Source organism: Ictalurus punctatus, chromosome 12, assembly GCF_001660625.3.
Source record: "Ictalurus punctatus breed USDA103 chromosome 12, Coco_2.0, whole genome shotgun sequence".
Lineage (NCBI taxonomy): Eukaryota > Metazoa > Chordata > Actinopteri > Siluriformes > Ictaluridae > Ictalurus > Ictalurus punctatus.
In genome coordinates, this window is record NC_030427.2 from 3,051,703 (window position 1) to 3,076,768 (window position 25,066).

Consider the following 25,066-nt stretch of genomic DNA (forward strand, 5'->3'; position numbering starts at 1 on the left):
CACACATACACACTCACTATAATCAAACATACACACTATAATCACACACACACTCACTATAATAACACATACACACTCGCTATAATCATACATACACACTATAATCACACACATCCACATTCACTATAATCACACACACTCACTATAATCACACATACACACTATGATAACACACACTCACTATAATCACACACTCCCTATGATCACACACATACTCACTCACTATAATCAAACATACACACTATAATCACACACACATACACACTTGCTATAATCACACACTCACTATAATCACACATACACACTCGCTATAATCACATACACATGCACACTCACTATAATCAAACATACACACTATAATCACACACACATACACACTCGCTATAATCACACACTATAATCACACACACGTACACACTCACTATAATCAAACATACACACTATAATCACACACACATACACACTCACTATAATCAAACATACACACTATAATCACACACACATACACACTCACTATAATCAAACATACACACTATAATCACATACACACTCGCTATAATCACACACATACACATTCGCTATAATCACACACACACTCGCTATAATCACACACATACACACTTGCTATAATCACGCATGCACTTACACACTCACTATAAACACACACTCACTATAATAACACACATACACACTCGCTATAATCACACATACACACTATAATCCCACACACATCCACATTCACTATAATCACACACACTCGCTATAATCACACACACTCACTATAATCACACATACACACTATAATCTCACACATACACACTCGCTATAATCACGCGCACACATACACAAGATTAAGTCCAAATACCGTTCCACAATGACTGATCATCATTTGGAGGCCTGCTTGAGGCTGGCTATCAGCAGCTACTGTCCGGACTATGCAACCCTGGCTGATTCTATTCAGTGCACGTCGTCAGAGTAAGGTAATGACCAAAAATGTACTGAATTGTAGCGTGTAGTTTTGCAAGGTACCTGAACATATAGTGTGTGTGGGTGTGTGTGTGTGTATATATATATATATATATATATATATATATATATATATATATATATATATATATATATATAATATGTATGTATTTAAGTATACGCAGTGTATATATAAATAAATAAATGTTTCGCATTTTTAGTGTAGGTAGATCTCTTCGACTGGTCATGTTAATAGTAGCTCGCAAGTCAAAAAAGTGTGGGCACCCCTGATATATAGCATTAGTAATAACTAAAAAAACGGTGTAATTACCAGTCTTGCCTCCCCACAAAGTCTGTAGGTTTGTGCTGTGTTTGTATGTGTGATCTGAGCGCCATCCGGTGGACAGACGACATTTTTATTTGATACTCGCGCCATTTTTGCGTTGTGTATGGGCGCAACCAAGTGCATAATTGGAGGGGGGCACTCACCCATTTTCCTTAACAAACGGAAATATATTAAAAATGAGTAGACGTAAATAAATAGAATAGATGAAAAGACAGATCAGTTTGAAAGGTTCATTAAAGGGGGACATATAGAAAACATTTTCTACTGTATATTGGGAGGGAAAGATTGGTATTACCTCAACATTGGCGGGGACACGCCCCCCCCTCAAAAAGAATACGTGGTTACGCCCATAGTTGTAGGAGACACAGCAGCGACGGAGTCGGAGTAGGAGACACATTTTTCCTCAGGAGTCACGGTAAGGATGTTTAAATATGATTATAATATTTATGTTTATAATTGTGTTCTTGTTTGCCAATCAACAAATCAAGATGTTGTTCAACAAGTAATTTTAATCTTAAATTGTAATAGTAATTCTTAACTTGTAATTTGTACCCTCGGTTTTTATAAATTTGTACCCTCCGTTTTTATAAATCTGCTCCCTCCGGTTTTTTTTTTCGCAAATCTGTTCCCTCAGGTTTTTTTTTTTATTATTTATTTTTATTTATTTACAGATTTTTAGCAAATCTGTTCCCTCAGGTTTTTTATTTTATTTTATTTTTTATTTATTTACAGATTTTTAGCAAATCTGTTCCCTCAGGTTTTTTTTTTTTTTTTTTTTTTTTTTTAGCAAATCCGTTCCCTCCGTTTTTATAAATCTGTTCCCTCAGTTTTTATTAATCCGTTCCCTCAGTTTTTATAAATCTGTTCGTCATTTTCTAATAGTATTCTATGTTGTTCTAGACACAGCAGACACGGGGTTTTCTTTCTTCAATTTTAACTTTTCTCAGGAGTTTAAGGTAAGGATGTTTAAGCGAAATATAATTATAATATTTATGTTTATAATTGTGTTCTTGTTTTTAAATGAATGTTAATTAACTACTTTGTAGTAAGCATCGAGCAGATGCCAGCCAGTTTTAGTCAGATAATTAGCTATTGCTCCCTAATCTAAATGATAATAATCGAAGAAAATTTTTGTTCAACAAGTTTTGTAATCCGCGCGCGCGTTAAAGTTGGTTTATATCGGACATTCGCTGTACATTCAAGCTTCTCTATTTCTCATAGAATAAACACACAAAAAAGGACACAATGTGTATTGTCTTAATAATGTGTATTGAGTGGACATATAACCAATACAAATGAATATATTTTTTAATCTTCTGCTGTTAAAGCTCGAGGAAGCGGGCTTTGGGAAACGTAGGTTATCTGCGTGAAGTTAACCCCCCACCCCCACCCTACTCACACACACCCCTAAACGCAAAACTTCGGCAGAATACATACATGTTTCATACAACTAGTTTTAAACATCCACAATGGTCCGAGAGTTGTGTATTAGACCTGTACCTGAGCATTTTGCTTATAAATATATACTCTCTATCTGAAAACATTCAAACCCCTTTTCAGAAATTAAGCTTAGTTTTCAGACATTAATGCTAGTGTACAATACATCTAATGTATTAATGTAAGGAGTTCAGTTTTTTCTTCATATGATGTGTATGTGATGTAATTGACTTAACAAATCTCTACAGCATGATGATTCATGATAAATAATCGAGATCTCAATATTGATCAAAATAATCAGGATTATCATTTTGGCCATAATCGTGCAGCCCTACCACACACACACACACACACACACACACACACACACATACATACATATATATATATATATATATATATATATATATATATATATATATATATATATATATATATATATATATATATATATATAATGTATGTATATGTGTGTGTGTGTGTGGTAGGGCTGCACGATAAATATATATATATATATATATATATATATATATATATATATATATATATATATATACACACACACATACAAACTCGTATGTGTGTGTATGTGGAAACTTGTGACTCGTGAATGACTTAAATGACTCAGTGAATTAAGATTTAAGCCAAAATGATTTTACTTGTGAAATTGAATTACTGTGAACTATCAAACATCCTTTGATGCGAATAATGGACCTTTAAACACTTAAACAAGCCACTATCTGTCTTCAAACCAAGACTTGAGTGCAACCATCAAGCCCAACATGACAGATTATTAATTACATACACTTTGTTAGTGTTTAGTGGTATTGCCTGTTCATTGATTGAACTTGGGGTAGCCTTCCACAAGCTTCTCATGATTTGCTGTAATTTGTGCTCATTCCTCCGGACAGAACTGTTTTGAGGGCCTCATTGCTCAGACATGCTTTTTCACTTCAGTCCACAAATTTTCTTTGGGTGTCAGGTCAGGGTGTTTCTGATGGCCACTCGAGCAGATTTACTTTGTTGTCTTTAAGCCATTTTGTTACAACTTTGGAGGTATGCTTAGGAACATTGCCTTGCTTTACATTTTATTTTTCCCCAATAACCTGTGTTCAATTTCCCTTACTCGCCCTACTAGGCCAAAACCAGTGTGCACTTGCAGCACGAGGAGACGAGTGTGTAGTAGGGTGTTGTTTTTTAAACTACTATATTTTCTATAGTTGCTATCTAAAATGACCTTTAATACAGAGGAGGTGGACTATGGGGAGGTGCAATACCAGTACCCTGATACTAACATAACATAGAGGTTCTCTTTTTTTTTTTGGTAAACAGACAATGCTAATGTTTCCTCTTCGTTACTTGATAAAGTTATTATTTTAGCTGTCGAACACAGTATATTGGAGTTGGAATGAAAGAATGAATATGGATATTATTTTATTTCCACTCCAATATACTGTGGTAAAAATATATATTTTTAAAAACAATAACTTTGCCAATGTCCAAATATTTATGAACCTGACTGTATCTGCTGGGTCTGCAAAAATAATGTAATTAATAAAATAAAAATAAAATAAAAAACAGCTTGGATGGTCATTGTGCATGTTTTTTCTAGTCCAGCCAACTTTTCTGATTTTTATGGAATTAATGAATGAATTTTTATTATTAATATTTTCATGTTTTTTTCATACATCTTGCAATGTGCTTTTGGACACATTATTGATGGAACCTGGAGTCACTGGGTGTTTCGGGTCTTTAATCCTAAGACTCCCTGGACCTGGCCTATGTCCAAATTGCTGATAACCCTCCAGAGCCTTCTTGAAGCTCTCTCAACAGCCTCTGTGGTGTTCCTGATAGTTCTTTTCATTTGTTGTCCTGTGATGTTAATATGCTTTAAGGTGTGGTAGAGAGACAGGCTGGAAAAGCCTCTCCACAACAGGATCCTCATAATAATAATAATAATAATAACAACAATAATAACAATAACAACAACTATCATATGCATGGAGTTTGCATGCTCTCCCCATGTTTCGGGGGTTTCCTTCAGGTGATCTGGTTTCCTCCCCAATTCAAAGACATGTGTTGTAGGATGATTGGCATTTCCAAATTATCCGTAGTGTGTGAATGTGTGTGAGTGTGTGTGCAATTGTGCCCTGCAACAGGTTGGCACCCTATCCAGGGCTGTCCCCTGTCTTGTGCCCCAAGTCCCCTGGGATAGGCTCCACGCTCCCCCCACGACCCAGCAAAATCATAGAACTTTGGGGAAATTAAACTTATGGCAGAAAATTCTACTGAGCTTCGTGCCACTGCAACATTATTATTTTTTTTAAACTTATGGCTCAATACTAAACCTACCAAAAGTTTCTCACTCCCATTTTCTCTCTGCCAGATCATTTAATAAATAAGCTAAAAATCTACAACAGAAACAGAAAGCAAAGTTAAAACCAATAATTTATTTTCAAAGGTTATGTAAACATCTCAAAATATACTGTACCTCTGTTAAACACTGCACAATAATCAGTAGGAATAAGTGGAACTAAATCTTATACAAACTGTACATGAACATGGTCAGAAAGATTCCAACAGGAATTTGAAATGTGAACCTTCGATTAAAACTGGAGTACGTGAGTGAGGGGTGCGCTGCTGTTACCTGTACTCCAGCAGTGTAGTGAGTGTGGTTTGTTTGGAATGGTTTGAGTTTTGGATAGATCAAGCTAAATAAAACACTTAATACACATGGGTAATAATGTCTGTTTTTATATTATTTAAGGTTTTATGCTAAACATAATCCAAAATGATGTACAATTAAAGGTTAGTATAATTATCCTACACTGAACAAGTTAAGTGATATATGTGCACACATACTAATCATGGGTCCAAATATTGCTAAATTTGGCTGAATTATAAAAGCCATTAGTCGTACTGAATGAAGAGTCGTTTGGGAGTTTATTGCTGAGCCAAATGAACTGACTCACTGAAAAGAGCTGGAATAACCATCACTAATTTGTGTATCTTTGATTCCTGTATGTGTCTATAAATCTTTACGGGCCCTGATGTTGCCATGCCAACTGGTCACTCACGTCACGAGTGCAATGAACTCAAAGCAAAAAATAAATAAATACATCATAATAATAATAATAATAATAATAATAATGTAACTGCTGTTTTACTACGTTGAGCAGTGTAAGTGTGAGTTCTTTTGGCGTGAGGTATTTGTGTTGCACAGTGATGAATAATTTGCTGTACATTTCTCTTTAAACAGTGCCTATGTCCAGTGATGAATAATTAGTAAGATTTGATGGTAATATTAGTCTACACTTATTTTCAAACTTTTTGTAACATGTTTTCTGTCTATTCCAGATGTGTTGAGTCCTTCACATTAGAATAAGATGAATAGTTAATGTTGAATTAGGATTTGCATGGATTACATGTGTCTGGATCGGACAGTGTTGCATGTTACGTGGTGGTTTCTTTTGCTGTTGATGTGACCTGTTGTTGTGCTGATGTGGGTCTCACTGCAGTGACATGTTTTAGTTTAGTTCAGTTACAGTCTCTTTGCAGCAGTGTAGTTTGAGAGACTTGTTTCTTTACTGAACCGTAGACTGTTGAATAGAATAAAGTAATGTGTGAATATACAAATATATATTATATACGGTGTGCTATGGACATGCAATACAATGTATACGAAACACAAGTCTCAATATTTAAATAAGACAGTGCAATGGTCACAAACACGGGGAATGGAGCGTGCACAATCTGTGAGTGAATTGAAAGTCTTTATACTGTGGCTGTGACTGTGCTGTGAATTTAATGCAGGTGTGTGATCTGGGATTTGCAGTACATGGCAGAGATGTTTGTGGGCCGCAGTGCAGGATGGGAAATGTAGTTTGTGACATGAGTAGACTTAACACCAACTTAATAGGATCAAATACAGTTTAAATGAAATGGATACATTTATAATGGAACTTTTTTACGCCTTTCACAAATGGCGCTCAGCGAAGGAAACAAATTTGTATTAAATTGAAACCAAGCTCATAGATGATAAATTTTGTTAGACTAGTTAAATACACATACGCATTACTCCTGATTAGAGAGATTTACAGAAAGTGAAGGAAGTTTAAATGTCATGTATGAAGGGTCTGAGTGATATTATGAGTGTGGTACAGTTGTAAGTTAATAAGGGACAAAGGGGTGCATGCACGTCTACCCTTTAAACTAAACACTATTGTTATACACAGTAAAAACAAATTCAGTAGGATGTTTTGAATAAAAATGAGTGGGATAAAAGAGACTAGAGAACTGTAAATACATGTCTAGATCTCAACCTCATTTACTCTATTTTTTTCGTTCTGTATTATTGGGATTATCACTCGTTAGCACAGATGGGATATTAACATGTTAGATTAATGTACATCACAAATAGTCCTAGACTAAAGGATTTAGTTTTTTCATTCACCAGAAGGATATTAAGAAAGGAATTCAGGAAGGGAGAAGAATTAATCTTTGTTGTATTTTGTTGTATTTTTGCAGACAACAGACTAGAACTCTTTGACAGATTAACTAAACATGAGAGTAGAAGACCCCTTTATGAGAGGGGGTATTCCAACAAATGATATTTGATTAGAGATTACACGAAGATGAGAGAACTGAAGGGATGGGAGATTAAATCAAGTATTACAAGAAAAGCAGGGAATTAGCCATCACCTGTGGAAAGAGCCATTTTATTTCTCTCTTTATTTATTTAACCTTTATTTAACCCGAATAGCCTCTCTGAGATTACTTCAGTAATTTTTCAATGATTTAATAGACCAACATTGTTTAATCTCTGCAGCAATATTTCATGATCCACTGTGTCAAGCCTTTGATAAAACAATAAACAGGGAAGTGCAGTAATCACCTTTATCTAGAGATTACACAATATTGTAAAATAGTAAACTGATATATTTATCTTTCATATCAATTCTGTATTTTATTCTTCATATACACATTACAAAAAATAGTACAAATCTAATCAGCCCCTTTGATCTATGCCAAATATCTTAGTTCTGAAAATCTTTTCAGCTTGCTTTAGGTAGAGTTTCAATTTTCAGTCTCAGTCGGACCTGGACAGAGTGCACCTTCTCCTGAACTCTTGTCCCCGACAGCAGAGCCACTTATTGGCAACTAAATCAAAGACTAAAAGAAATATTTACAAAAGATTTATGAAGTTGCTTGGATATCAGTGAGCACTGATTTTGTTTCCAATTTTCAGTAAAATTGAGTACATTAGTAAAAATAACCAAATACGCCAAGCATTTTCTGCAGAGGTGCTTACTGGAAACTTACCCCACGTACTGCCTACAAAAACTGGGCATGCAGCATGCAAAGTTCTGGTATCCGCTTCTCCACTCTTTAGTAGGTTGAACCAAATCACTGCCGAACCCTGTAGAATAAGTGAAGTGAGTGCCATGTGCCTCATGATCATATTCAAATGTAGAAATGATTACTAGGTTCACTAACACTTTTTGGTGGAAGTGCAACACCAACATCAGGAAACACAGCTTCAAAATCAACTTCATCACTCATCTGAGACAGAACAGTCCATTTTTTAATGATATTGAGATAATGAGGAACCGTATGGGTGTAACGTAGAATACACTGAATGTCAGGCCTTATACGGTGGTGTAGTGACATTGGAGGCAGAGCAGACAGACAGAGTGGTGAGGCCATGAGCTGTAATGGTATCTTCTGCAGAGCAGAGGAGTAGGGGATGTCCTCAGTGCAACCACGCAGCGGAGTAATGACTTCAGCTGAGTAAGGAAGCAGAGCAACCAAAGTGGAGCAGGGAGGGTGGGAGATGATCTTTCCTAGGTTGTGAGCCCCCTCCTCAAAGAATTTCCTGAGGGGGCACCTGGCATTGAGCCATTTGAGTGGCTCTGACCCAACTTCCCTTCCCCAGTAGTTCCCACATCAGGCAATTTTTCTCCCCTCTACAAAGGTATGACAAAGAGTGGCCTCAAAGTCTGGGTTTAAGCATCCGGCCTCGCAAGTGCAGGCAATCCCAGTTAATCAGCCTGGAGTGTTCTGGGTAACTGAGTTCCCCCACGCGGCAACTCTTGCGGTGCACTGCTGCTGTCCTCTGCTGACTGTGCGAGGTGTAGCACAGCCTCTTACACCTCACTTGTGCCTTAATACGTCTTAAAATGCTACAAGCAACATATGGAGAAATTAAGCATTTGTTTTAATCCTATGTGCCATGATATGGCAATGACGATTCCATGGATGCAGCATTCTCTTTTAGTGAAACACAACACAAGTTTTAATGCATTAAAAAGCCCTTTTTGTTGGAAAGAAACAGAATGGTAATGGGTAGCTGATTGGCCTACAGTGAGTGACACATCATGTGTAAGTGAGTTCTTAAAAGAGCCGGACACTGCCAGTACCAGCAGTGTGATCCTGACTCCAGGACAGGAGTCAAAATGGTAAAGGCACAGCTGCACAATAGCATTCCAAATAGTGTCCCCAGTGATACCCCTTGCTCACAGAAACAGCACACAGGCCAGTATACTATTTCCCAAAGCACCAGCTCAGCCTAAAACGTCTCTTTACGTAAGTGCCTGATGAATGTGAAGGTGTCAGGGTTGGACTAAAGTCGGAACAAACTGAACCAGTGGACAGAGAGTATCAGCGCGTACTCTCATTTTAAAAAAACAGACATGGAAAAGCATTAAGTATTGAGTACATTGGTAGTTGGGCTATAATGCAGAAGAGTGACACGGCACTACACACAGCCAGCTGCTATTCCTGGGACAACACCACCGATGGACTCTGCATGGTCAGATGGGAGAACTATGCAATAATACATTTTATTTGTTGCCGCCTTTCATAACACTCAAGGATACCTTACAAGAAAGACAACATACAGATATAGGTGCAAGCAGTGATTATCGGGATCCAAGCACAAACTGCTTGTGTACAGTTATACGATTGACCATGTCTCTTTTCAAATATAATACAAGTCTTTAAGTGTCTCTACATGGAAGTGTTATTCTATATATATATTACAATATACAAATAATATTGTCTTCATTTTAGTTGGACAGCAATGCATTCAGTCATGTCTAGCAACTTAACAAATGTTTTCAGTATTTAGGATAAATAAAAATGAAGGTATTTTGAAGATCACAGATTTCTTTTGCAAACGGATTAGGCTTAGATGGTTTTAGACTTTATTGCACTAGACGGTAGAGTAGTGCGTAGTGTAAGTGTACAGTACTTCATTTAGGACACTACTTTAATATTTACTCTCCGAAGTGTGTTTTCAGTACAGAAGTAATGTAATGAGTAAACGCACCGTGCAGACCAACTAATCGAAAATGAGATTCGTTTCCAACGATTTTCATAATCGATTATTATCGATTAGTTGTTGCAGCTCTAAATATAATATAACATTTGCAATCACTGTGATGGAGAAAATATGGAATGCAAAGTGCAATCTTTTTTATTGATCTATTTGTTTATATCCCTATTCCATTCATTTCTATGATTTAGTCATCTGGTGGGCGTGGTTGAGTGCGCAGGTGCGTCATTCAAACCGAGCGAGATGACCGTTGAGGATCAGACAGCGCGAGACAGCTCCTTTCAGGTAAATTGAGGTACTTCTGTTGGTTGTATGAATAAAACACATCACGATTCTGATTAGCGTAGATTTACTACAGGTGCATTATTATTATTATTATTATTATTATTATTATTAATATTAGTAGTAGTAGTAATTATTATTCCTCTAGTTCGCTCCTTCAGTGTAGCGTTTATACTTCTTACACGTTAAACAATATCCATTATTGCGTTTTAAACATGGATATGACAGGATGGATCCCTCAGCTTGCCTTAAATTGACTTTATGACAATGGGAAACAATTCTCTTACAGTTCCTGTGAATAAAATCTAAAGAGTCTCAAACTCCTATTTATGAGGCTCATCAGGGCTCATACAAGCTTTTAGTCATTTAAAGTAATATCACTTTACTCTTAACTGTTCTTTGTGAGTGGTTTTCACTGTAAACTGTCCTGTGGTATCTGTCATTGGTCTCTTTTGTATTACTCGGTGTCTTGTTTATATCCAGAACTGTGTGTGTAAGTGTGCACCGTAGGATCGCTATTCAAGCAACAAATTCCTTGTATACTCCAGCATACTTGGCCAGTAAAACTTATTCTGATAACTCGGGTTTGGACCTGCATGAAGTTGCCACCCTCACCCAAAATGTCGGCAAAATTGTCTCAATCGTTTGTGCTCCGTTTGTGCCAAAAAAAAATTCGTTTGTGCTGCTTCGATTTTGAAGATATTTAAAAGAATATTCATAGGTCATTCTGAGGTCTCTCAGACTCCCCATATGCTCTTAATTCACCACAAATATTCTCAATCGTTTGTGCTGCTTTTGTTTTTAAAATATTAGACATTGACTTATATGCACAAATCTCCTCGGTGTGAGCACACTTTGAGTCGAAGTGCTGAAGACTTTTTCAAGACAATTCATATCATCATTTGTTCAATAAACAATTCTCTTTACTTCATTCACTGGTCTCTCATGATTGAACTTTTCATTTATTTACAAGGAGAATCATGTTACACTTCACTCCCACCACTAGGTGTCAGGGACACTTCTGTTCTCGATGCTCTAGTGGAAATTAGTGTTAGTATAGGGAAAGTCGATATAGTTACTAAATCAAAATTCTGGCCAGTGTAAGTACAATGTTTTAACACTGTCAATTACAATAATATTAGTTAACTTCAATCATAATGGTAAAACATTCAAGAGAGCTAAGATTGTCAATGTTTATTGAACAGAAATCTCACTGCTAATACTAATATGGCTAATGTAGCTATGAAATGCTAATTACCGCTGCACATGGTACCCATGTTAGTTTTTTTAATACATTGTGCATCTAAGGGTCCACATTACCATATTGGTCCTAATATAAGATATAATATCCTTATACATTATTACTAGATTATATTTTCCTTGTATTTTGGCAAATACAGTAATACATGAAAACATGTTTATACTGTACATGACATTTTTTGCATCAGGATTATTTCAGTGGGTAATTATGTTTTGCTTATGCCAGATGCCCAAGAAACCAGCAGTGGACAGGGATTCCATTTTCACAGTCCTCCCTTCATCAAAAGAGGCCATAATCCAAAATGTCAACATAGCTACTCCTAATCAGAGCATCTGGACAGAGCTTAGTGAGCAGCTAGAAAACAAGATCACTGCAAAGGCTCTATATACTTTTGTTAAATTGAACAGACAACATCTGGACTGCTTTAGGGTTTATTTATGAAAGTGATCATGAAACAAGTGGCAGTAATGATGACACTCATTTTGAGCCAGGTCCCGTTCCCCAAGACCAAAAGATTGTGGACTTTTTATCTTGAAGTTTCATTTCAGAAATGGATTGAATTCATGCGTGTAACAGTTCATACAAAAACAAGTTCTCTAAAACACAAAAAAAGGGAATACACAATTCTGAAGTGTAGCATCTGGAAACGTGATAAATCATCACATTTGGGAAGAAGCGAAAAGCCCCTGCACATTTGTCTTTAAAAGAGCCCAGGTCTATCCATCAGCCACAGAGAAATTCATAGAAATCAGAGGCAACTGTGAGGAATGTCATGGCCACATTCACATAAAATGTGACGGAGAGCCTGAAATGAACAGCCCAGTGGTGCTCAAGTGCTTAATTAAAAACTCTGACTCCCTGCACACTGGCTGTTCGAAGCCTGCGATGTCTGGTAACTTGCCTGTGCAGATAGTCAAAGAACTGTGTGAGGAAAGAATGGAACCCTGTTTATGACAACGTGGCAATTTTTCGGAGCACACTTGGTAGTGTTCAGAAGCATCGGCACGTCCCTAATAGCAAGTGCACACAGCTGAAACATTCTGTACTATTTTATCATGTTATTTATTCCACCGTGGCAGTTGTTCAGAGCACATTTGTAAGCATGCGAAAGTATCAGAACGTCCTTAAATAGCAAGAGAACACAGCTGAAACATTGTAATTTTTAAGTATGTAATTTATTCCACCATAGTAGCTATTAAGGGCACATTTTTAAGCGTTTAAACGTCCCTAATAGGCAGAGCATGCCGTTTTTTTGCTGCAGGGTGGTTCCTACTAGGTCTGCTAATGGGACCGCCCTCCTGACTGGCTGCCTATAAAGTCACCCGCTCTAGCGGTGCTGAGCAGCGAGATGTCACAGAGAAGAGTGTGTCCAGTTTGTCGGCGTTTCTACACCAACGTGCAGGCTCATCTCGCCCAGATTCATCAGCAGGGTCCAGAGGAACGCTGGCTTCACCTGGCGGCAGCGAGCGAGCGGGTGATATGCGGGTGCTCTGGACTGCCCGGTGTCTGCATGTGGCAAGAAAGGTTTCCGCCGGCTAGACTGCCACCTGTTCCACCTTCACCAGCTCGCCGGGGACACGGTCAGGAAGCTACTGCTCAGCGCCAAAATAAAGCTGCAACAACTGCAAGCTTTCGGTGAGACGAACAAATCTAAAAGTTGCAAATGTTCTGAACTGATCGAAAAGTAGCAAAACTCTCCGCAGAATTTGAGCGGCTGCAAGCGATAGTAGCCCGGAAAGAGTAGTGGCTCTGTGGGTGAGTACCTAAACTATCTCTAGGCCTATTTTTATTGTGTGTGGGCGGCGGACTCCAGGTGGTCGCCCGGGGTGGACGTCCCAGGATGAAATTTGTTTTTCTTTCACTGATCCCCCCCCTTTTTTTTCTCTTTTCCAGAGCCAATGTTAAGTGTACACGGCTTGGCTGACAAGTCTCAGAGATGTCCCCAAAGCCGCGGCCAACGGCAAGCAGGAGAGGAGACACGTCGAGCGCTTCCTTCACTTTATGTGGGCCAACACAGACAGTCCCCTGGCAGCTGCTGGCTCATTACCCAAAAACACTTAAAATTTAACATAGAAGCCAATACTCACATCAACCTCTGAACCCAGTTGGAGATAGAAAAAAAGACACCAGCCGTGAGTGAGAAGAAGCAAGGGTCCAGATTTATTGTTCCGTTCCACCACACGAGATCCACACCGATGAGAATTCTCAGAAGTGATCTGATACCCTGAGCTTAAGCTCCAGTATTTATACTGTAATTACACAGTAAATAACCCATATGTTTCAAGAAGACTATGATATCAATACCAATAGGGTTAAAAAAGAGCTATTCAACTTACCATTAGCTCAAAAAACAGGGCTTTTCAACTTACAAATATAATCAAAACCAAGGGTTTTCAAATAACCATTAGCTTCAAAAGTGGAGAGATAAAACAATCTAGAGTGACCTTGGTCTTACTATTATCTCGCTGGGGGGGGGCAGCTTGACTCAGCTACCCTTATAAATGGCTCCTCATGGTTTTCTCTTAAAATTAAGGCCTTCCTTGCGAGACAAGAATCTTCACCATCTGAATTATGAGTAAGTTACATTTTCCTGTATTTCTAGTTTATAATTTATTTTCATATTTGCTCTATATCTCTATTTTATATATAGTTATACTGCTTGAAAAACGATTTACTGTACTTCCTACTTCATAAAATCATTATATTACCCTTCTACTGTCCTACATATCCTACTATTCTGTATTTTATAGAGTTTTCTATTATTATAAGATATTACCCTTATAATATCTTAATACTCCTTTTTATTATTCTTATAAAGTTATAATGTTATATGTGTGTGTGTGTGTGTGTGTGTATTATGTCTACATGCCCGCCCTTGACTGTACGAGAGTGTGTGTGTGTGTGTGTGTGTGTGTGTGTGTGTGTCTGTGTTAGCACTCCTCAGCTCTTATACTTCTGTTTGACTCTTCGACTATTAAACCATAGTGTAGTACTCTTAAAGATCTTTAAAGTGGAAATCCAATTTGTCAATATCTGCCTAATACCGCTTCTGTATGTCTAGGTGCCCATCGTCATTCCTTCTTCTCCCCTTTACTGGATCTGGATCTGGACACTCATTATCAGCTTGCGCATCTAACTGCTGATATCATGGTGCTACTTAACTATCTTCGCAGCACCCCCTCTGGAAATGGAAATGCGGGGTCCGTCCGCCCCCCCGATACAAAATCTGCCCCGTGAACGTGTGTATTGACGCCTCTACACAGCCAAAACCCCCCTCCAGCTTTCAATCTGAGGAAGATGTCACCTTCTCTGACCTGGTCCCCGACCATTCTTCCCTCTTCTCACCTACCAGTCCGCCCCGTTCTCAGTGGTCCTCTCACTTCACCTTTGCTGACTTTCCCATGTTCCCAGGACGCACCCCATTTTCTTCCCCCCACCACTCTCCTCAAGATTACGCACCCACCAGTCCTGTGAATTATCAATAAAACTACATATTACTCATACTAAGTGTCCCTCATGTTTATTTCATGTCATTTTTATCCACAACACAGCCCACTTGAAGTACATCGACAATGTCTCGAGAGTCCTTGAATGGATGAAATCACTGTGCCAGCGGTACAAGGTCACTCCGGCCAAGTTATTTCTGACGCGTGTTTCCAAGTTCCTCCATTAACTCGATGAGTAACTGTCCAAGGGCCGAGTTGGCTCCACGAGGCTGTGGAGTCTCCAGAGACTGCTGCAGTGGGAGTGCAGACATCTGTCCGGTCGAGTCGTGCTCCACAGGCAAGGCGTGCGAGCGGAGAAGAGTGAGGGAGTACTTACAGCTCCTGCACGGCAAACTGTTGGACGCTGTCCCTGTTTCACTGGCTGATCTGAACTCGTCCAGCAGACCCGGACATGCTCAACCATTGCATCGGGCTGCTGTGTGCTCACTTCTTTTCGGTCAGCGGACACAGGACCGGAGTCCTGCAGAACCTCACGACTGAGGAGTTTGAGAACCTCGAGAAGGCTGACTCTTTCTGATCAATGTAAGTAACTTCTGGGTATTTCACTTTTATTTCCAGGGGCTGCTGTGTTGTACATGGGGGTGTTTAATATTTTTTCATTCATTGTCCTTTTCTCCCAGGTGAAGCAGCACAAACCTGCCTCTGCTTTTGGACTCGCTAAGCTAGCCATCACCAAGCTGGAGCTGAAGTGGCTGAAAGCTTTCTGCCGCCTGAGGAAGCATATGCCGGGATATGAGACTTCTGTGGGGTGGCTTTTCTTTTCTGGCACACAGGCCAGGATTTCTGCGCATGTCAAGCTTGCCCTGCGGGCACTCGTGGGAAGAGACATCACTGTGTCGGACATCCGCACAGCTCTAGCAACCTACGTAAGCATGATTAAAATGTTTTTTAACAAATTCATTCCAATGTGTTAAACGTTAAAGTGATAGAGAAATGTCTCCTGTTCACAGTGCGAACGCAAAAGACGAACAACGCATGCTCGTGACCAAGACGATGTGCTACAGCAATTTGCTGAGTCGTGGAGCTGTCGGTCAGCGAGGCGCACTCCGCCCAGTCTGCGCTAGAGTCCGCTGCGGGCATAGGTGCTACATAGGCCGGTTGTTTTTGGCTAATGGCCCTGTGTGTGTGTGTGTGTGTGTGTGTGTGTGTGTGTGTGTAAATATTTCATTAAAATGTTTGAACTGAATTCCCCTTGTCAAAAGTACAGTAGCATCACTCATGGCGAGACCACACAACCGAAATTTCCGAAAGTACATGGACTGAGCTCCGGGCGAAGTTCGCAGGCTTTGCCCAGGGAGAGAGCGTCAATTAGCTGAATTTTTTCCTCGTTGATTTCAATGGTTTATGCGTTTCTAGTCAGGGCAAGCTACTGTTTGTTGCACCTCTTCCATCCTCCTCCACGGTCTGAAGCCAGCTGCAGCCACCTTTTCATCACCGTCACAATCTCAGCACTTGTTGCCCTTGATGTTAACGGGTTCTTTCGGACAGCATCTAATGAACATGAGGCAAAACAGTTGACAACTTCTGCAATTCGAGACACGCTAAAAAGGCTATTTATACTTCTACGTCAGACCTTTGCGTTGCCTGATGTGCACCTCTAAAAAAAACTGTAATGACGCGTCGTGTGTATGCAGACAACAGTTGTGATTGGTCATTTGTGCAAACAGAGACCCTCCCCAGGATGATAAATATATCTGCAGTAATTTCATATTCACTGAGAATAAATGTAATGAAGCAGATTGCTTGTAGCTTATAATAAAAGTGCTGAGGCTTATTACACACTTATTCAAGTTACAGTTAAATAATGAATATGGGCTTAAAGTGCAGTCCCTCATCTTTAATTTAAATGTATTCACATCCACATTGGAGGAAGGGTTTAGGAATTACAGCTCTTTAATATGTAGCCCCCTCTTTTTCAAGGGACCAAAAGTAATTGGCCATTTTACTCAAAAGCTGTTTCATGGACAGGTGTGGGCTATTCCTTCGCTATTTCATCAGTTAAGCACAGGGTAGCTGCAGGTATCAGCACTTACATTTTTGGAAATTTCTTGCCTATGATATTAAAAAGTATTAGATTTGAAGACCTGCACATCACTTCAGTCATGCTACACGATGCATCAGCTTTAATGGATTGTGTTCACGCATATACATCCATTCCTGGGTTTAAGTAAACTACAGCAGGGTAAACTTCTATAGAGGTAGATGGGAGACTGTTTGCATTACCATTTGCTCCAACAGTGAAAGAAAAATCCAGTATTTCCTTTCCATGACTTTCCAGGAAAGGAAAAAACTAGAGAGATAAGACTTTAAGGACCTGCAGACAGCCTGTAAGCAGGTAAAAGGTCTGGAGTTGATTCCAGGTGTGGCATTCACATTTGGAAGCTGTTGTTGTGAACGCACAGCATGCGGTCAAAGGAGCTCTCAATGCAAGTGAAACAGGCCATCCTTAGGCTGTAAAAAAAGATCCATCAGAGAGATAGCAGGAACATTAGGAGTGACCAAATCAACAGTTTGGTACAGTCTGAGAAAAAAAGAACACACTGGTGAGCTCTGCCACAGAAAGGCCTGGATGTCCACAGAAAACAAAAGTGGTGGATGATCGTAGGATCCTTTCCATGGTAAAGAAAAACCCCTTCACAACACCAGCCAAGTGAAGAACACTCTCCAGGAGGCAGGCGTATCATTATCCAAGTCTCCCATGAAGAGACGACTTCACAAGAACAAATACAGAGTTCACCACAAGGTGCAAACCATTCATAAGCCTCAAGAACAGAATGGCCAGATTAGATTTTGCCAAAAAAAAAAACATCTAAACAAGCCAGACCAAGCATTCTTTGGGCAGATGAAACTAAGATCAAACTGTACCAGAATGATTGGAACAGCTCGTGATCCAAAGCATACCTCATCATCTGTAAAACACGGTGGAGGGAGTGTGATGGCATGGGCATGCATGGCTTCCAATGGCACTGGGTCACTAGTAGTTATTGGTGATGTGACAGAAGATGCAATCAGATGAATTGTATGTGAATATATTGTCTGCTCAGATTCAGCCAAATTCAGTGAAGTTAATTGGACGGCGCTTCACTTTACACATGGACAATGACTCAAAACATACTGCAAAAGCAACCCAGGAGTTTTTTTAAAACAAAGAAGTGGAATATTCTGCAATGGACAAGTCAGTCATCTGATCTCAACCCGGTCGAGCATGCATTTCACATGCTGAAGACAAAATTCAAGGCAGAAAGAACCATGAACATACAACACCTGAAGACAGCTGCAGTAAAGGCCTAGCAAAGCATCACAAAGGAGGAAACCCAGCATTTGGTGATGTCTGTGGGTTCCAGACTTCAAGCAGTCATTGCCTGCAAAGTATTCTTGACAAAGTATTAAAAATGAACATTTTATTTATGATTATGTTCATCTGTCCAATTACATATGAGCCCCTTAAATAAGGGAACTGTGTATAAAAATGGTTGCAATTCCTAAACGTTTCATATGATATTTTTGTTCAACCCCTTGAATTAAAGCTGACGGTTGCTGGCCTAAATTTAGCCAATTACCCAAAGACACTTAAAATTCAACATAGAAGCAAATACTCACATTTGCTGTAGATTGCTGTAGATGCTGTAGGCAAATTCTGTATCGAAGAAGAGGGGGGAACCCTGGATCTCCATTCCTAGAGCGGGTGCTGCGAAGATAGTTAAGTAGCATCATGATATCAGCAGTGAGATGCACAAGCTGGTAATGAGTGTCCAGATCCAGATCCAGGTCCAGTAACGGAGAGAGAAGGGACTGACGACGGGCACCGGCACCTAGACATACAGAAGCGGTATTAGTCAGATGTGGATAAATTGGAAAAACACTTTAAAGATCTTTAAGAGTAATACACTATGGGTTGTTAGTCAAAAAGTCGAAAGAAGTGTACGAGCTGAGGAGTGCTAAAACACACACACACACACACACACCCTTGTACAGTCAAGGGCGGGCAAGTAGACATAACACACACACACAATCTCTCTCACACACACATACTATTATAACTTTATAAGAATAATAAAAAGGAATATTAAGATATTATAAGGGTAATGTCTTATAATAATAACATATATATATATATATATATATATATATATATATATATATATATACTCTTTATAAAAATGATAAGAAGTAGGAAGTACAGTAAACTGTTTTTTCAAGCAGTATATATAATAAGAGATATAGAGTAAATCTGAAAATAAAATATAAACTAGATATACAGGAAAATATAACTTACTCATGATTCAGATGGTGAAGATTCTCGTCTCGCAAGGGAGGCCTAAATTTTAAGAGAACCATGAAGAGAGCCAGTTATAAGGGTGGCTGGGTCAAACTGCCCCCCCCTCGAGATAACAATAAGACCAAGGTCCCATTAGATTGTTTAGTCTCCTCCACTTTCTATTCTCTAGGTAAATCAAAACTGAAGATTCTGATGCCCTGGGTAACTGAAAACTCTGGTTTCTGATTCTCTGGGTGACTGAAAACTCTGGTTTCTGATCCTCTGAGTAACTGGAAACTCTGGGTTTTTATTTTCTGGGTTATTAGAAATGCCTGGGTTCTGATTTTATGTGTAAATTAAAACCCCTGGTTTCAATTCTATGTGTAAGTGAAATAGGCCTTTTCTGGAACATAAGAGTAAGGTAAATGAGCTCTTTTTTAACCCTATTGGTAGTGAGATCATAGTCTTCTTGAAACATATGGGCTATTTAGTGTGTAAATACAGTATAAATACTGGAGCTTAAGCTCAGGGTAGGGGGATCACTTCTGAGAATTCTCATCGGTGTGGATCTCGTGTGGTGGAATGGAACAATAAAGCTGGACCCTTGCTTCTTCTCACTCACGGCTGGTGTATTTTTTTCTATCTCCAACTGGGCTCTGAGGTAGATGTGAGTATTGGCTTCTAAGTTGAATTTTAAGTGTTTTGGGGTAATAGGCTAAATTTGAGCCAACAGCATCGAGGCAGCCAAGTTGTTTATCACTAGGACCCTGCTCCTATAGGACAGCTATGATTGAATCCATCTCCATCTATTTAGATTTTCTAGAACCTTATTGGTCAATCCATCCCAGTTCTTCTGCATATATCGATCTGTGCCAAAGAAGATCCCAAGTATTCTCAGTCCCTCCATGAACACTCCTATGGGAGGTGAGGTATATTTTCCTCCTGCCATTGACCTAGAAGCAAGGCATCAGTTTTGTTCCAGTTTACGCGTGCAGATGATGCGCTCTGAAAGACATCCAGGCCAGAAAACACATGACTGATGTCATCCTCGGACCTGATTATCACCGTCAGATCATCAGCATATGCTGTGACCTTGACTGTGGTCACATCAGATAAGTCAGGGCTTAACACTGAAAACCCTTGCAGATTTTCTCGCAGGTGTCTTAGCAGGGGCTCAATGGGGAGAGTGTACAGCAGACCGGACAGGCTACAGCCTTGTGGAACACCTCTGTGCACGGAAAAGTTCTTGTTAGTGTTCCGTTTATTTTCAGCATACTGTACACATCAGTGTACAGCAGCCTAATCCATGAGATGAAGCGTCCACCAATGCCCAAAGCTGTTAGGGTCTTAAAAAGATAACCATGATCCAATCTGTCAAAAGCCTTCTCTTGACCTAGTGACACTAGTCCCATCTCTACCTTATATAGCTCTGTGAGGTGCAACAGGTCTCGCACCAGAAAAAGGTTGCTGAAGATTGAGCGTTCTGGGATGCAGTATGACTGGTCATCATGTAGTATTGTGGCTAAAAATCTTTTAAGGCGGTTTGTTAATGCCTTTGAAAAGATTTTATAATCTGTCCCAAGGAGGGAGACAGGACGCCAGTTCTTTAAGCTACCAAGGTCTCCTTTTTTGGGTAACAGGGTAATTACAGCTCTCCTACAGCTAAGGGGTAAGACTTTTGTTTCCATACATCTGAGTATGACAAAGTGCAGGTCTGGGCCAATCAAGGACCAGAATGTTTTATAAAATTCGGAGGTCAATCCATCCAGCCCCAGTGACTTTCCGTTTGACAGTTGTTGAGCAGCTGTACTGAGCTCTTCTAAGGACAGTGATTTTTCAAGTTCGTTTCTCTCACCCTCGCTCAGCTGTGGTAGTCCATTCAGAAGTTCTTCAGTTGCTTCAGGATCACATGGTTGACTATTGTACAGTTCCTCATAAAAAGATAGCGCTTGTAGAATGATGTCATCTTTGTCGGTAGTTTCTTGTCCATTGGGTAGTTTCAAGTGGCTGATGGACTTCTTCTCTCTGTTTTTTTTCTCCAGTGCAAAGAAGAAAGATGTAGATGAGTCCATTTTAGTATATTGTGTAAACTTGGCCCGCACCATGGCACCTTGATCTCTCTCTTCATACAAGTTTTTCAGAAGAATTTTATATATATATATATATATATATATATATATATATATATATATAGAGAGAGAGAGAGAGAGAGAGAGAGAGAGAGAGAGAGAGAGAGAGAGAGAGCTTCTAAATACTAAGGAAATTGAAAAAGAGCCCTGAAATGTTAATGGAAATCATGGAAGAACTTTGAGACTGAAAAGAGAGGAGAAGAGTCTCCTAAAACTGGGGAAAAGAAAACCCTCTCAATATTATGAAACTTGGGGAACAGCATCACAAAGATGAGTTGAGACGTGTCTTTCATCAAATCTGGTGAAATTGAGAAAGATCCAAATTGAGAACGAGGAATTCAAAGAAGCGCATCATGATTAAGAATGTGCCTTTCAAGAGGAACATGAGGAAGAGCTGATCTAGCCTGGCAACGCTGAGAAAGAGTCTTTTAAGACCAAGGATGTTGAGGAGCCTCTCAAGCCTGAGGAAGGTACGGAAGAAGTTCTCAAAAATAAGGAAGTTGAGGGAGAGTTTCTCCAAAATAAAGAAGTTGAGGACGAGGTTCTCAAAAATAAAGAAGTTGAGGAAGATTTTCTCAAAACTTAGGAAGTTTAGGAAGAGCCTTTCAAGCCTGAAGAAGTTTAGGAAGAGTCTCTCAAGACCAAAGTGTCATGATTCCCCCTTGAAGCAGCGTGCTCTAAGCGCGAATGCGTGAGCACCTGCTTTTCCGTTGTTGACCGTAGTGACATCTGGACACGTGTGTTTTGTTTATGTTTCTGTCATGTCTCCTCCCTGTTCTGTCATTGGCTGGGATTTCACGTGGGTCTGTATTGCTCTCAGCTGCTAGCGGTTTAGACGCTGATCATGTCCACATATATACCGCGCGCCTTCCAGCACACAACGTGGAACATTATCGTAGAGTTAGTTTAGTTCGTGTCGTAGTCGTAGTCGTAGTCATAGTCACGGTCCATGTTTAGAGTTAGTTCGTGCTGGATTATCCGCTCCCAGTTCCTCGTCATAGTTCGTTTCTCGTTTTGTTTATCGACCCTGTTTTCCGTGACCATGACCTAGATTCCAGCCTTGCCCCGTGTATGCCTGTTTTCCAATCGCCTGACCTCTTGCATGTTTGCGGATTACGTTTTGGATCACGTTTTGGATTTGTCTGCCTGTCTCTCTTTCAAATAAACAACTGTTCATCCTGCACTTGCATCCGTCCTATCTCCGCTCCGTCACGATACGTGACATAAAGAAGGTGAGGAAGACTTTCTCAAGACTTAAGAAGTTGAACTGAAAGGAAGTGTCTCAGGTCTGAAGAAGTTGAAGGAGAGGTTTAAAAAATAAGGAACTGGATGAAGTGGTTCTCAAAACTGAGGAAGTTCAAGAAGAACCTTTCAAGCCTGGGGAAGAAAAGGAAGAGTCTCTCAAGACCAAGGAAGGTGAGGAAGATTGCTACAAAGCTGAAGAAGAGTCTCTCAAGTCTGAAGAAGTTGAGGAAGAGCGTCTTCTCTTCTCTCCACTTGGGCAGGAAAACCATCCATGAGCTGCAGTAAAATGTAGCCTTAGTGTTTGTTGATACAGTGGGGGTCATGATGTCTGAGTCCAGCAGCAAGAATTGACCATTTTACTCAACTGGCCAGGTTGGTACACCTGCTGAATAAGATGTTTGAAACCTATTTGACTTGTCGAATAGAGTGCTTTTCAGTACAGAATCTAACTAGAAAGATTACTGGTAGATCAGAGAGAATAGTCGGGAACATATAAAAGGATTTGAAAACATCTTTTCCTACATCTTTGTGGGATTATATAACCGACTTTAAGTCCGGCAGTAACACACAGGTCTTTTTTCCAGAAGTGTACTTAACTCCAGAGGTAGCTCAAATAAAAAATGGAGACAATGTAAACATTTTGTTATCTTTTAAAGGCTTGCAAAGTCTACCGTTTTCCATGGTGAACAAACAAAATGCATATATTTCCTGTGTAAAGTCCTACTTTGTCGGACATCTAAGGGGGAGGAGGCATACAGAATGGAGGACTCATTTCTTGACCGGGAGATAATGAACCTTCATGGCAGTTATTGTATAAAAACCCTCTACCAAAAAGTTCTGTTGACTTACAGTGGCGGATTTTACGTTGTGCATTACCAACAAAAGTGTTTTTGTTTAAATGTAAATATGCATCGTCTCCACTGTGTACTTTGTGTGATGAACTCGATACTGTGCTTCATGTCTTTTGTGAATGTTGTAAATTATCTCCGCTCTTTAATCTATTGTATACAATGTTTCGTAGTTTGGGGATCATTTTCTCTAAAACAGGGTTTATTTATGGGGTAGATATTCTCGCTACAGGCAGGAAATCTGTACCTATTCGGATTTTTTGGTCGTCAAGCAAAATTAGCCATTTAGAAGGCTTACAAAATGGGATTGGAAGGGAAAGAAGTAAACATGGTTAAATTATCTAAGGCCTTGGTTGAGTCTAGGATTAGATTAAAGTACGAATTTTACCAAATGAATGGTGATCTTCCGATGTTTGAGAAGAAATGGTGTGTAAACAAAGGGGTGACTTATAAGAGGCGAGAATCTCTTTTTCAATTGGTAATGGTCGTTAAAACAATGTGTTCTGTAAGGTTTTTTTAAATTGTAGAATAAATTATATTTTAAAAGTCAAAGTCTCTCTCTCTTCTCTCTCTCCCCATAGATGTGTCGTTATCTGTAGCATCCCTGCTGGTGCCTCTACAAATTACACCTGCAACATGAGGGGTCGTCATGTGAACATCATTCCCGATGTTATCCAGGCTCTCACGCTCTGTGAAGTGGAAGTCTATGGGGTTCCAGGTTACACTTTTGCATCCAGTTCACAATTTCATATACGTTTGAAGTCAAATTAAGTTTTACAACAGCTGCTAAATGTCAATACTGTTAATTTTTTTTAGTGCCTGTTACTAAGAGGGCATTTCTGAGATTGAAGTTTAACAGCAGTGAGGATCTTATGAACCCTACTGTGAGGGACAAAATTCTTCAAAAGGTTTGTGTTTATGACATGTATGGTAGATTCATACATACACAAATAAATAAATAAATAATAGTACTTTTTCATCATAGATGATATCTGCCAATGTCCAGCCTTCAGTGCGTCAGATCCGTTGGACTAAGGAACCAGAGGTGGAAAAAGAAACTTAAAAAACGGTAGGAAATATCACTACTACTACTGCAATAATAATAATAATACAACTACTTCTACTGCTAATAATAGTAATATAGCCATAAGAGGCAGTCTGTGGGGTCCAAACACTCCCTGCGTATAGCACCCCCAGTGGCCAGTTCTTGTCAAGATTCATAGAACAATAGAGACCATATGTGAACTTTCTTACACATCACATTTTGTGATGATAACTCAACGCTAGTTGTGTAACCTACCTGCTGAAAGCCAACTGGCAGAAGGCAGACTTTTTTTTTTTTAAGTAATTCAGTTACAGATTAGCAGAAAGCGCACAGCAAATTCTGCTCAATTGGAATTTTGGTTCCTGAGAAACAGCTATTTGAACTTAACGCTGACCCTTATAAACATG

General features: G+C 39.4%; 4 long non-coding RNA genes across 6 annotated transcripts; 2 read left to right on the forward strand and 2 right to left on the reverse strand.

Annotated features, from left to right (window-relative positions):
* The first annotated feature begins 1,153 nt into the window (after positions 1-1,153).
* Positions 1,154-16,320, forward strand: LOC128634238 (uncharacterized). 3 transcript variants are annotated; one of them, XR_008397555.1, is made up of 8 exons: positions 1,402-1,727; positions 2,213-2,268; positions 10,277-10,370; positions 12,890-13,383; positions 13,522-14,203; positions 14,690-15,656; positions 15,755-16,000; positions 16,085-16,320. It is a non-coding gene; the product is annotated as an uncharacterized LOC128634238 (long non-coding RNA). The 3 variants fall into 3 exon arrangements; XR_008397554.1 differs by having other exon boundaries at positions 1,154-1,727; positions 13,522-15,656; XR_008397556.1 differs by having other exon boundaries at positions 1,154-1,727; positions 12,890-13,263; positions 13,522-15,656.
* Positions 14,703-18,767, reverse strand: LOC128634256 (uncharacterized). Its single transcript, XR_008397588.1, has 3 exons — positions 18,735-18,767; positions 16,517-16,625; positions 14,703-14,807 (listed from the first exon to the last, which is right to left on the reverse strand). It is a non-coding gene; the product is annotated as an uncharacterized LOC128634256 (long non-coding RNA).
* A 12-nt stretch (positions 18,768-18,779) lies between these two features.
* On the reverse strand, positions 18,780-24,659 carry LOC128634255 (uncharacterized). Its single transcript, XR_008397587.1, has 3 exons — positions 24,587-24,659; positions 19,411-19,452; positions 18,780-18,946 (listed from the first exon to the last, which is right to left on the reverse strand). It is a non-coding gene; the product is annotated as an uncharacterized LOC128634255 (long non-coding RNA).
* Positions 21,631-24,778, forward strand: LOC128634239 (uncharacterized). Its single transcript, XR_008397558.1, has 4 exons — positions 21,631-23,138; positions 24,196-24,332; positions 24,431-24,522; positions 24,600-24,778. It is a non-coding gene; the product is annotated as an uncharacterized LOC128634239 (long non-coding RNA).
* Positions 24,779-25,066: the final 288 nt, after the last annotated feature.